This window comes from Dendrobates tinctorius, unplaced genomic scaffold (assembly GCF_039654945.1).
Source record: "Dendrobates tinctorius isolate UK_male_01 unplaced genomic scaffold, ASM3965494v1 ptg000216l, whole genome shotgun sequence".
Taxonomy (NCBI): domain Eukaryota; kingdom Metazoa; phylum Chordata; class Amphibia; order Anura; family Dendrobatidae; genus Dendrobates; species Dendrobates tinctorius.
The window spans coordinates 2442808-2457109 of record NW_027361883.1 but is presented as its reverse complement, the minus strand read 5'-3'; the positions used below and the strand labels follow the sequence as shown (position 1 = coordinate 2457109).

Genomic DNA, 14302 nt, shown 5'->3' with positions numbered 1-14302 from the left:
CCCCCACACACAGTATGATGTCCCCACAGTACTTTCCCCCACACACAGTATGATGTAATGTCCTCACAGTACATTCTCTTACACACATTATGATGTCCCCACAGTATATTCCCCCCACACATAGTATGATGTTATCACAGTATGGTCCCCCTACACAGTAGGATTTCCCCACAGTACATTCCCCTGCACACATTATGATGTCCCAACAGTATATTCGCCCTGAACACTTTACGATGTCCCCACAGTGCATTACTCCACACACAATATGATGTCCCCACAGTACATTCGCCCACACTCAGTATGATGTCCCCACAGTACATTCCCCCACACACATTATAATGTCCCCACAGTACATTCCCCCACACACAGTATGGTGTTCCCACAGTACATTCCCCCACACAGTATGATGTCCTCACAGTACATTCCTCCACACAAACATTATGATGTCCCCACAGTACATTCTTCCTCACACAGTATGATGTCCTCACAGTACATCCCCCCACACATTACGATGTCCCCACAGTACATTCCCCCTCACAAATTATGATGTTATTGAAGCAATGGGCGGAGGACCACCACAATGCAGGGAGACTACGGTACACAAGATGAGGTGCACAACAAAGGGTTAATTTATTGACAGGTAAGGAATGCAGTGTTAGGAAAGTGCAAAACAGGGGTATGCAATGAAAACAGACAATTTACAAGAATAATATTTTCTAGCTGGGCCATCAAACAGCATGGTGCACCAACTATCACAGCGCATTTATCCAACAGGCAAAAACAACACATTAAAGTACAGCCTCCTGATGAAACCACAAGGGTGGTGAAACGCGCGTCGAGGCTCTAGGAAGCGCCGTCTGCTCCACGGTGAGGCTCTAGGAAGCGCCGTCTGCTCCACGGTCATACCGCACCATGTCTGAAGGTAATGCACTCTTTTTGTAATGGGTGCGACATTTATGTTAGTACCTCGCTCCGAATAGTGCAGATTAGAATTTAGCCACTATACACCCTATTCAGACCTGGGAAATCTAACCTTGATAGGCCTTTATTTGCGTCAGACTGGCTCTTTCATTTATTGATTTAATTACGGTTTGTCCTCTGTGGTGTATTCAGAGGACTGCTTCCGCTCCTTTTTGTCCGGGGTGTATTTACTATCTATTGGGTCACATAATGCATAAACGACTACTGTGAATATGTTTATCTTTATTATTGGACTCCGGACAATCTCTCCCCTTCCTTTCCCTTTTCCTACCTTTATGTGTGCGTACCCAGACACTCTTTTTGTCACTCTTTTTGTCACATTGTTTATATTTAAATAAATTTTGTATTATTCTTGGAATTGTTCTGAGCCTCTATTTTTTGATGTTTACAATTACATTCTGAGCATTTAATCATATTAATATATATGGCAAACATGTGAGCATGCTTAGTTAACACTTTTTTGACATTTTTTCTGAACTGTTTTGGTTTTTCTTGGTATAATTTATTGGTCTAGAGGCTCTTCCACCTGACTAAGGCTACTTTCACACATCAGGTTTTCGGCGTCAGGCACGATCCGGCGTCGTGCCGGAATGCCGGATCCGGCAAATGTTTTGTAAAACCTGAAGTGCCGGATCCGGTTTTCTGCCGGATCCGTCTTGTTCTTGACAGACAAAACCGGATCCGTCTCATCAGGTTCATCCGTTTTTCTATCCGTTTTTCTATCCGTTTTTCGACGGATTACGCCGGATCCGGTTTTTAAAATTGACCCTTGTGGCCTTCCGAACGGGATTGGCTACTGGAAAACTAGATATAGCATGTTCCTACAGCCCTTCTTTGACAGGTTGTAGAGGAGAAAGTGCAGGTTGGAGAGAAGAGCAAGTTACTGGCGAAGATGGATGTTGTCATTGGAAATATTACCACTAGAAGTTCTGTGACGGTTTCAGGGACAATTTTCCACTATACTTTATGTCACCTCAAGGCAGAGTACACTGGGATGACAGAGTGTGAGAGATTTGTGCCCTAAACTTGTGTACCTTCTGGACCAACAGTATATACCTTTGCCAACCAAAGTTGGCTATCTTGTCATGGTCTCTATTTTTACCTTTAGGCCACAGGTGTGTACCTGGTTGTGTTTTATGCAAAGTATTTCACCTTTAAACAAAAGTTGTGTACATTGGTAGGAAATCACCAACAATAAACACAACTTTTTAGGTGAAATACTTTGCTTCAAACACAACCAGGAACACAACTGTGGCAAAAAGCTAAAATTTACCCACAGTTATATACCTGGTTTTGAATACCTTTTTACCTTTGAAATACCCTGTATTTAACCTTTTTTTAAAACATAGTTCGCCGCAGAAAGAAATGACAGACAACCATTGTGAAACGATAATTTAACTTTTATTTAATTTTTTTTTTTTTTATGTTTTTAAAGTGCAAAAAACTTTTTTAATAAAGGTTTTAAACCCAATGGGCATTTTTATTACAAAAAAAAAACATTACAACTCTGTGTACTGTGGGGTGGAAATACTGCTGGAGGGGCTGCGGGACACTTCGACACTGGGTGTGTGGAGAGAGGACTGGGATCGTGGTGGGGAAGGAACAGTTAGAGGTGAAGGTGTGGAAAAAGCTACAGAATGGGTGGACATGTGGGAGGCAGAAGAGGTGGTGGGCGGTGGAGTGGAGGGTTGGGCAGGGACTGTAGGAGCAGATGATGTTGATGGAAAGTTGTATGGGGAAGGAGTTTGGTACGGGGAAGGAGTTTGGTACGGGGAAGGAGTTTGGTACGGGGCAGGTTGCTGGAAGTGGGGAGATGTCTGGTACTGGTGAGGTTGCTGGTATGTAATAGGAGGGGGAGGATGGAAAGTGGCTGGAGGGGGTGCAGATGTAATAGGAGGGGGAGGATGGAAAGTGGCTGGAGGGGGTGCAGGTGGAGGAACTACTGTGGTGGGAGGTGGAGGTTGGGAGGTAACCTGCTGTAGAGCACCGTGGCACGAATGCATTACATGCATCTGCTGGGTAGGAGATAGTGTTGCCATGCGCTCCACAACAGACCTGAAAAAGGTGTGGTTTGGCGAAGATCTTGCTTCTGAATGCATGGTTTGCAGAAGTGTCTTCACCTCCAGAATGCTGGAGTTGATCTGCTGAAAGCCTGCGGAGATTTGCTCTGACAAGACTTTGAGACAGTTCTGGAAAGATGCATTCAGATGCAAGAACTCTTGCGCATAACTCTTTTCCTGACCCCTCTGCCGCAGCCGCCCAGTACCCGCAGGTGTACTAGAGGTGGCAGGGGCAGAAGGGTGGGGTAAAGGGAAAGCGATCTCCTCACCAGCAGCTTCATGTAATGTAGGTGGCCACGATGCTCCTGTGCTGGTGGATGGGACAGATGGGTCGAATGTGTGGGAAGGCTGGGAAGGTGCAGATGTACCGGGGCGGTCGAAGTGTCCCTCGGTGCCGGTCTCCTCAGGGATCGCCTCAGAAGGGTCCAATCGTGCAGGCTCCCGAGTGCTGCTCACCGTGCTGTGGAATAAAGAGAAAAAAAAACAATTAAAATACTGACATGGTATGGCCCTGGCTGAAAAAAAAAAGTTACATCTAACATTTTTTTCACATGTGGTGTGTAATATTTACCTTCTGGTGAGCATTGTTTCCCGGAGGAACGACAGGGCTTGTGCGTACTTGTACTTGCTCCTGCGTCCTCCAGATCCACTCGGGGCCCGCATCTCTTTATTGAACTCCTTCTTGAAACGATCCCTCACAGACCGCCACCGATTCACAATTCTGTTCCCTGAAACGAGAAAGGAGTGGTTAGTATACAACATCAGTGTTTCCCAAACTCCAGTCCTCATGGTCCCCAGGGGTCATGTTTTCAGGATTTCCATAGTAAATAGAAATCCTGAACACATGATCCGTGGGGACCACGAGGACTGGAGTTCGGGAAACACTGGTTTACATCAAGCAACCGGTACTGTATATACTTACGCTCTTTAATCTGGGCCCGAGCTTCGAGGTCCTCCCAGCGGTCCACAAGGAGCGAACAGATTTCCTCCCAGAGTCGTCGGGTAACGATCAGGTCAGCGTGGCGGCGGTCAGCCATATTCCAGAGCGGCTCCCTTTCTCTGACGAGATCGATGAGGCGGTCCACATCAATCCCTCCATCCTCACCGTCAGAGTCGGGAGCACGCTGTGAAGGCTGTTAAAGAAAAAGACAAAAATAACATAATTAGCCTCCACAAAAGAAATGAAATAAAAAGTGCAAAAAAAAAGCAAAAATATTTATACTTACACGCTGGTGACCGCCGCGTTGCTGTCGCCGACGACCCTGGGAGGCACTGCGAGGACCTCTTGGCCGAGCACCAGATTGGGAAGACTAGAGAAGAAAACAAAAAATGTTATGTCTTTGGATGTAGGCATTTGTTTGCTGTGTGTGGTCTGCAGAACATTGTTTTCTATGTGTTGTGTGTAGTGTGATGTTGTGTTTCTGCGTTTGATGCAAAAAACTTACCAATTGTGAGCCCACTCCAGGTGTCTGTCCACCCCTTCCTTCTTCTTCTGGGAGCTCCTCTTCATCTTGTGATTCCTGTTTTGAAATAAAAGGCAATGAATAGACATATATTACAGAGATGATGGATTTTGGAAATAAAAACTTACCGTCAAACGCTGACGATGCGAGGGAGGGCTCCCAGAAGAAGATGTGCTGTCCTGTTGATGGCCAGACTCCATGGCTGTGGGTATTGCTGCTGCCAGTGATGCCATTTCTGCTGCTGCTGCTGCTGCTGCATCTCTTTGGCGGCTGTTGAATAAAGAGAAACAAAGGGCCAATGAATATCTTGATATTCCATGGCCCTAGTTTGGAGGAATGGGGGATTTGATAATTACCGTCTCTCATCTGCTGCTGGCCTCCCCTCCTCAGCATGTTCTATTTGCTGCTCCATTTGGGGTGGTGGTGGTGCTGATGGTGCTGCAGTGGTCTCCTGCCTTCTCCTGCTTCGCTTGGTTGCTTTCTTGGGTGGCATGTTGGGTGTGGCTGTGGGTCCCACTGTCTTGCTTTTATATATGTCTTGTGGGCAGAGCTACTGAGCATGCTCAGACCAAAAAACCGGATCCGGCGCATTGCGGCGCTCATAGGCTTTCATTGTGTGAAAAAGCCGGACGCGCCGGATCCGGCGGGTACGGCTTTTTCGCCGGAGACAAAAAACGTTACAGTAGACGTTTTTTCCAGACGCCGGATCGCGACACATTGCGACACATTGCCGGATCCGGCGAAAACCGGATGAAACGCATGGCCATCCGGCGCGATACGGCGCAAATGCAAGTCAATGGGGGGGAAACCGGATCCGGCATTGCATTTCGCCTGATCCGGTTTCTGTCAAAAGCGCCGGATCGCGCCTGACGGCGAAAACCTGATGTGCGAAATAGGCCTAAGTGGAATAGTTTTTTAGTTTAAAACATTAAAGTACAGTATGCTACTACTCTAACTCTAGCCTATCTGGCCTCTGTTACACAAGCTGCACGGCTGCTGTGCTCTATCTATTGCAGCCTATCCTAATCCCTAGCATGTGCACAGAAGAGGTTAATACTCACAGTAGCGTTGGCATCTCAGTCCAGTCCCGGGGGCCCCTGCAGCTTTGAAAAATGGTGTGCGCGTCTTCCTGGAAGCTCTATGCAACGTGGTCTTCTCCTCATGTGTGGGTCCTGAGATGCTCCTAGAAACGGTGGATTCCCTCCTCTGGATTCCTTTCTTGTAATTCTTTGCGGGTCCTCACGGCAACACAGGAAAGCCACCACAATCACACAGGTTCAGTAAGTCTCCGGCTGTACGTTCTTTTCCTCACAGCTCCAGGCACGTCAGCTTTCTGCAGAAAACCCTCTAATGACCCGTCCTCCCGTCGCTTCTGAAGGAAAAAGATAGCCAGATAGAAAGTAGACAGAAACAATTTAATAACCTCGAATCATTTAGCTTAAAAAACTTTCACAGCTTGAACCCTTGAAACATGTCTCCGGCTTTACGTTCTTTTCCTCACAGCTCCAGGCACGTCAACTTTCTGCAGAAAATCTCGGCTCTGAACACTCGCACAGAAAAGCAGACCATCCCTTCTCCAGTGCTGGCAGAACAACCCACACAGTCTTTTCTGCAGGGGAGAGCAGAATGTCCCATTGCTCTAACAAAGGGGGTGCTGTCTCTTAAAATGGCAGCTTGTCTCACTGTCCATAGCAACGCCACACCCTTACATTGTCACAGTACATTCCCCCACACACAGTATGATGTCTTCACAGTACATTCCCCCACACACAGTATGATGTCATGATCTCACAGTACATTCCCCACACACATTATGATGTCCCCACAGTACATTCCCCCACAAACAGTATGATGTCTTCACAGTACATTCCCCCACAAACAGTATGATGTCTTCACAGTACATTCCCCACCACACAGTATGATGTTCGCACAGTACATTCCCCCACAAACAGTATGATGTCTTCACAGTACATTCCCCACCACATGTCCCCACAGTACATTCCCCCACACACAGTATGATGTCCTCACAGTACATCCCCCCACACTCAGTATGATGTCCGCACAGTACATTCCCCCACACACAGTATGATGTCCTCACAGTACATTCCTCCACACACAGTATGATGCCCCTACAGTACATTCCCACACACACAGTACGATGGCCCCACAGTACATTCCCACAAACAGTATGATTGCCCCACAGTACATTCCCCCACACACAGTATGACGTCCCTACAGTACATTCCCCCACACAAAGTATGATGTCCTTACAGTTCATTTCCCCCACACACAGTATGATATCCCCACAGTACATTCCACCACACAGAGTATGATGTCTCCACAGTACTTTCCCCCACACACAGTATGATGTTCCTACAGTGCATTCCCCCACACACAGTATGATGCCCCCACAGTACATTCCACCACACACAGTATGATGTCCCCTCAGTACATTCCCCCACACACAGAGTATGATGCCTTCACAGTACATTCCACACACAGTATGCTGTCCCCACAGTACATTCCCCCACACACAGTATGATGTCCCCACAGTACATTCCCCCACACACAGTATTATGTCCCCACAGTACATTCCCCCACACACAGTATGATGTCCTCACAGTATATTCCCCCACACACAGTATGATGTACCACAGTACATTCCCCCACACACAGTATGATGTTATCATAGTATGTTCCCCCCACACATGTATGATGTCCCCATAGTACGTTCCCCCACACACAGTATGATGTCCACACAGTATATTCCCCCACGCACAGTATGATGTCTTCACAGTACATTCTCCCACACACAGTATGTTGTTCCCACAGTACGTTCCACCACACACAGTATGATGTCCCCACTGTACATTCCCCCACACACAGTATAATTTCCACACAGTACATTCTCCCACACACAGTATGATGTCCCCACAGTACATTCCTCCACACACATTATGATGTCACCACAGTACATTCCCCAGCACACAGTGTGATATCCCCACAGTACTTTCCGACTCACACACAGAATGATATCCTCACAGTACATACTCCCCCACACAGTATGATATCCCAACAGTACATTCCCCCCACACACAGTATGATGTCCCCACAGTACTTTCCCACACACACAGTATAATGTCCCCACAGTACTTTCCCCCACACACAGTATGATGTAATGTCCTCACAGTACATTCTCTTTCACACATTATGATGTCCCCACAGTATATTCCCCCCACACATAGTATGATGTTATCACAGTATGGTCCCCCTACACAGTAGGATTTCCCCACAGTACATTCCCCTGCACACATTATGATGTCCCAACAGTATATTCGCCCTGAACACTTTACGATGTCCCCACAGTGCATTACTCCACACACAATATGATGTCCCCACAGTACATTCGCCCACACTCAGTATGATGTCCCCACAGTACATTCCCCCACACATTATAATGTCCCCACAGTACATTCCCCCACACACAGTATGGTGTTCCCACAGTACATTCCCCCACACAGTATGATGTCCTCACACTACTTTCCTCCACACAAACATTATGATGTCCCCACAGTACATTCTTCCTCAGACAGTATGATGTCCTCACAGTACATCCCCCCACACATTACCATGTCCCCACAGTACATTCCCCCTCACAAATTATGATGTTATTGAAGCAATGGGCGGAGGACCACCACAATGCAGGGAGACTATGGTACACAAGATGAGGTGCACAACAAAGGGTTAATTTATTGACAGGTAAGGAATGCAGTGTTAGGAAAGTGCAAAACAGGGGTATGCAATGAAAACAGACAATTTAGAAGAATAATATTTTCTAGCTGGGCCATCAAACAGCATGGTGCACCAACTATCACAGCGTATTTATCCAACAGGCAAAAACAACACATTAAAGTACAGTATGCTACTACTCTAACTCTAGCCTATCTGGCCTCTGTTACACAAGCTGCACGGCTGCTGTGCTCTATCTATTGCAGCCTATCCTAATCCCTAGCATGTGCACAGAAGAGGTTAATACTCACAGTAGCATTGGCATCTCAGTCCAGTCCCGGGGGCCCCTGCAGCTTTGCAAAATGGTGTGCACGTCTTCCTTGAAGCTCTATGCAACGTGGTCTTCTCCTCATGTGTGGGTCCTGAGATGCTCCTAGAAACGGTGGATTCCCTCCTCTGGATTCATTTCTTGTAATTCTTCGCGGGTCCTCACGGCAACACAGGAAAGCCACCACAATCACGCAGGATCAGTAAGTCTCCTGCTGTACGTTCTTTTCCTCACAGCTCCAGGCACGTCAGCTTTCTGCAGAAAACCCTCTAATGACCCGTCCTCCCGTCGCTTCTGAAGGAAAAAGATAGCCAGATAGAAAGTAGACAGAAACAATTTAATAACCTCGAATCATTTAGCTTAAAAAACTTTCACAGCTTGAACCCTTGAAACATGTCTCCGGCTTTACATTCTTTTCCTCACAGCTCCAGGCACGTCAGCTTTCTGCAGAAAATCTCGGCTCTGAACACTCGCACAGAAAAGCAGACCATCCCTTCTCCAGTGCTGGCAGAACAACCCACGCAGTCTTTTCTGCAGGGGAGGGCAGAATGTCCCATTGCTCTAACAAAGGGGGTGCTGTTTCTTAAAATGGCAGCGTGTCTCACTGTCCATAGCAACGCCACACCCTTACATTGTCACAGTACATTCCCCCACACACAGTATGATGTCTTCACAGTACATTCCCCCACACACAGTATGATGTCATGATCTCACAGTACATTCCCCACACACATTATGATGTCCCCACAGTACATTCCCCCACAAACAGTATGATGTCTTCACAGTACATTCCCCCACAAACAGTATGATGTCTTCACAGTACATTCCCCACCACACAGTATGATGTCCGCACAGTACATTCCCCCACAAACAGTATGATGTCTTCACAGTACATTCCCCACACTCTGTATGATGTCCGCACAGTACATTCCCCCACAGTATGATGTCCTCACAGTACATTCCTCCACACACAGTATGATGCCCCTACAGTACATTCCCACACACACAGTACGATGGCCCCACAGTACATTCCCACAAACAGTATGATTGCCCCACAGTACATTCCCCCACACACAGTATGACGTCCCTACAGTACATTCCCCACACAAAGTATGATGTCCTTACAGTTCATTTCCCCCACACACAGTATGATATCCCCACAGTACATTCCACCACACAGAGTATGAAGTCTCCACAGTACTTTCCACCACACACAGTATGATGTTCCTACAGTGCATTCCCCCACACACAGTATGATGCCCCCACAGTACATTCCACCACACACAGTATGATGTCCCCTCAGTACATTCCCCCACACACAGAGTATGATGCCTTCACAGTACATTCCACACACAGTATGCTGTCCCCACAGTACATTCCCCCACACACAGTATGATGTCCCCACAGTACATTCCCCCACACAGAGTATGATGTCCCACAGTACATTCCCCCACACACAGTATGATGTCCTCACAGTATATTCCCCCACACACAGTATGATGTCCCACAGTACATTCCCCCACACACAGTATGATGTCCACACAGTATATTCCCCCACGCACAGTATGATGTCTTCACAGTACATTCTCCCACACTCAGTATGATGTTCCCACAGTACGTTCCACCACACACAGTATGATGTCCCCACTGTACATTCCCCCACACACAGTATAATTTCCACACAGTACATTCTCCCTCACACAGTATGATGTCCTCACAGTACATTCCTCCACACACATTAAGATGTCACCACAGTACATTCCCCAGCACACAGTGTGATATCCCCACAGTACTTTCCGACACACACACAGAATGATATCCTCACAGTACATACTCCCCCACACAGTATGATAACCCAACAGTACATTCCCCCCACACACAGTATGATGTCCCCACAGTACTTTCCCCCACACACAGTATGATGTCCCCACAGTACTTTCCCCCACACACAGTATGATGTAATGTCCTCACAGTACATTCTCTTACACACATTATGATGTCCCCACAGTATATTCCCCCCACACATAGTATGATGTTATCACAGTATGGTCCCCCTACACAGTAGGATTTCCCCACAGTACATTCCCCTGCACACATTATGATGTCTCAACAGTATATTCGCCCTGAACACTTTACGATGTTCCCACAGTACATTACTCCACACACAATATGATGTCCCCACAGTACATTCGCCCACACTCAGTATGATGTCCCCACAGTACATTCCCCCACACACATTATAATGTCCCCACAGTACATTCCCCCACACACAGTATGGTGTTCCCACAGTACATTCCCCCACACAGTATGATGTCCTCACAGTACTTTCCTCCACACAAACATTATGATGTCCCCACAGTACATTCTTCCTCACACAGTATGATGTCCTCACAGTACATCCCCCCACACATTACCATGTCCCCACAGTACATTCCCCCTCACAAATTATGATGTTATTGAAGCAATGGGCGGAGGACCACCACATTGCAGGGAGACTACGGTACACAAGATGAGGTGCACAACAAAGGGTTAATTTATTGACAGGTAAGGAATGCAGTGTTAGGAAAGTGCAAAATAGGGGTATGCAATGAAAACAGACAATTTACAAGAATAATATTTTCTAGCTGGGCCATCAAACAGCATGGTGCACCAACTATCACAGCGTATTTATCCAACAGGCAAAAACAACACATTAAAGTACAGTATGCTACTACTCTAACTCTAGCCTATCTGGCCTCTGCTACACAAGCTGCACGGCTGCTGTGCTCTATCTATTGCAGCCTATCCTAATCCCTAGCATGTGCACAGAAGAGGTTAATACTCACAGTAGCGTTGGCATCTCAGTCCAGTCCCGGGGGCCCCTGCAGCTTTGCAAAATGGTGTGCGCGTCTTCCTGGAAGCTCTATGCAACGTGGTCTTCTCCTCATGTGTGGGTCCTGAGATGGTCCTAGAAACGGTGGATTCCCTCCTCTGGATTCCTTTCTTGTAATTCTTCGTGGCTCCTCACGGCAACACAGGAAAGCCACCACAATCACGCAGGTTCAGTAAGTCTCCGGCTGTACGTTCTTTTCCTCACAGCTCCAGGCACGTCAGCTTTCTGCAGAAAACCCTCTAATGACCCGTCCTCCCGTCGCTTCTGAAGGAAAAAGATAGCCAGATAGAAAGTAGACAGAAACAATTTAATAACCTCGACTCATTTAGCTTAAAAAACTTTCACAGCTTGAACCTTTGAAACATGTCTCCGGCTTTACGTTCTTTTCCTCACAGCTCCAGGCACGTCAGCTTTCTGCAGAAAATCTCGGCTCTGAACACTCGCACAGAAAAGCAGACCATCCCTTCTCCAGTGCTGGCAGAACAACCCACACAGTCTTTTCTGCAGGGGAGAGCAGAATGTCCCGTTGCTCTAACAAAGGGTGTGCTGTCTCTTAAAATGGCAGCTTGTCTCACTGTCCATAGCAACGCCACACCCTTACATTGTCAGAGTATATTCCCCCACACACAGTATGATGTCTTCACAGTACATTCCCCCACACACAGTATGATGTCATGATCTCACAGCACATTCCCCACACACATTATGATGTCCCCACAGTACATTCCCCCACAAACAGTATGATGTCTTCACAGTACATTCCCCACCACACAGTATGATGTCCGCACAGTACATTCCCCCACAAACAGTATGATGTCTTCACAGTACATTCCCCACCACATGTCCCCACAGTACATTCCCCCACACACAGTATGATGTCCTCACAGTACATCCCCCCACACTCAGTATGATGTCCGCACAGTACATTCCCCCACACACAGTATGATGTCCTCACAGTACATTCCTCCACACACAGTATGATGCCCCTACAGTACATTCCCACACACACAGTACGATGGCCCCACAGTACATTCCCACAAACAGTATGATTGCCCCACAGTACATTCCCCCACATACAGTATGACGTCCCTACAGTACATTCCCCCACACAAAGTATGGGAATCATAGGGAATCATAGAATCGTAGAGTTGGAAGGGACCTCCTGGGCCATCTGGTCCAACCCCCTGCTCAAAGCAGGATTCGCTAAATCATCCCAGTTAGATGTCTGTCCAGCCTCTGTTTGAAGACTTCCATTGAAGGAGAACTCACCACTTCTCGTGGCAGCCTGTTCCACTCATTGATCACTCTAACTGTCAAAAAGTTTTTTCTAATATCTAATCTGTGTCTCCTCCCATTCAGCTTCATCCCATTGCTTCTAGTCTTTCCTTTTGCAAATGAGAATAAAGTTGATCCTTCTACAATGTGACAGCCCTTTAGATATTTGTAGACAGCTATTAAGTCTCCTCTCAGTCTTCTCTTTTGCAAACTAAACATTCCCAAATCCTGCAACCTTTCCTCATAAGACAGGGTTTGCAGACCGGTCACCATTCTGGTCGCTCTTTTCTGAACTTGCTCCAGTTTGTTGATGTCTTTTTTAAAATGTGGTGCCCAAAATTGGACACAATATTCCAGATGAGGTCTGACCAAAGAGGAGTAGAGGGAAATAATTACTTCACGTGATCTAGACTGTATGCTTCTGTTAATACATCCTAGAATTGCATTTGCCTTTTTTGCTGCTGCATCACACTGTTGACTCATATTCAGTCTGCGATCTATTAGTATACCCAAGTCTTTTTCACATGTGCTGTCACTTAGCCCTATTCCTCCCATTCTATATATGCTTTTTTCATTTTTATTGCCCAGATGTAGTACTTTGCATTTCTCCCTGTTAAAAACCATTCTGTTAGTTGCTGCCCACTTCTCCATTTTATTTAAATCTTTTTGAATCCTCTCTCTCTCTTCTCTAGTATTAGCTATCCCTCCTAGCTTTGTGTCATCAGCAAATTTAATCAGTTTACCCTCAATTCCTTCATCTAAATCGTTGATAAAGATGTTGAACAATACAGGGCCCAGGACAGAGCCCTGTGGTACCCCACTTGAGACATTCTTCCAACTGGATGTGCAGCCATTTACGACCACTCTTTGGGTCCGATCACTAAGCCAGTTATGAATCCACCTAACAGTTGCCTTGTCCATTCCATACTTAGTCATTTTTTCAATAAGGATTGTATGAGAGACTTTGTCAAATGCTTTGCTGAAGTCAAGATATACTATATCTACAGCATTTCCTTGATCCACCCAATCAGTAATACCATCATAGAAGGAAATTAAATTAGTCTGACATGACTTATTAGTTACAAACCCATGCTGACTCTGTTTAATCACTTCATTCTTATCCAGGTATTGACATACATGTTGTTTAATAATTTGTTCAAAGATCTTTCCTGGTATAGAAGTCAGACTCACCGGCCTATAGTTGCCTGGGTCCACCTTCTTCCCCTTTTTGAAGATAGGAACAACATTTGCTCTTCTCCAGTCTTCTGGCACTTCTCCTGTTCTCCAAGAATTTTCAAAGATTATGGAGAGGGGTTCAAAAATATCTTCTGCTATCTCCTTCAGTACTCTGGGGTGTAATTCATCTGGACCTGGAGACTTGAATACATTTAGGTTAGCTAAGTGTTTCCTCACTATCTTTCTGTTTATAGATATCCTGGATTCTTCTATTCCCTTAATAGGACAGTGAATAGCAGTTGATGTTACATTTCCTTTCTGAGAGAAAACAGATGCAAAATAGGAATTTAAAAGTTCAGCCTTCTCAACATCCTGTCTTACCATTTCATCATTTTCATCCTGTAAAAATCCTATAGCA

The 14302-nt window shown here is 46.2% G+C and overlaps 1 long non-coding RNA gene across 1 annotated transcript in view; it reads right to left on the bottom strand.

Moving 5' to 3' along the window:
* The window catches only part of LOC141058871 (uncharacterized), a 37101-nt gene extending 25394 nt beyond the window's left edge, over window positions 1-11707 (bottom strand). The window contains exons 1-3 of the long non-coding RNA XR_012222344.1: window positions 11387-11707; window positions 8545-8855; window positions 5566-5876 (exon numbers count right to left, since the gene is read on the bottom strand). This is a non-coding gene — a long non-coding RNA (uncharacterized lncRNA). The remainder of the gene's footprint in view (window positions 1-5565; window positions 5877-8544; window positions 8856-11386) is intronic.
* Between the last annotated feature and the right edge of the window lie 2595 nt (window positions 11708-14302).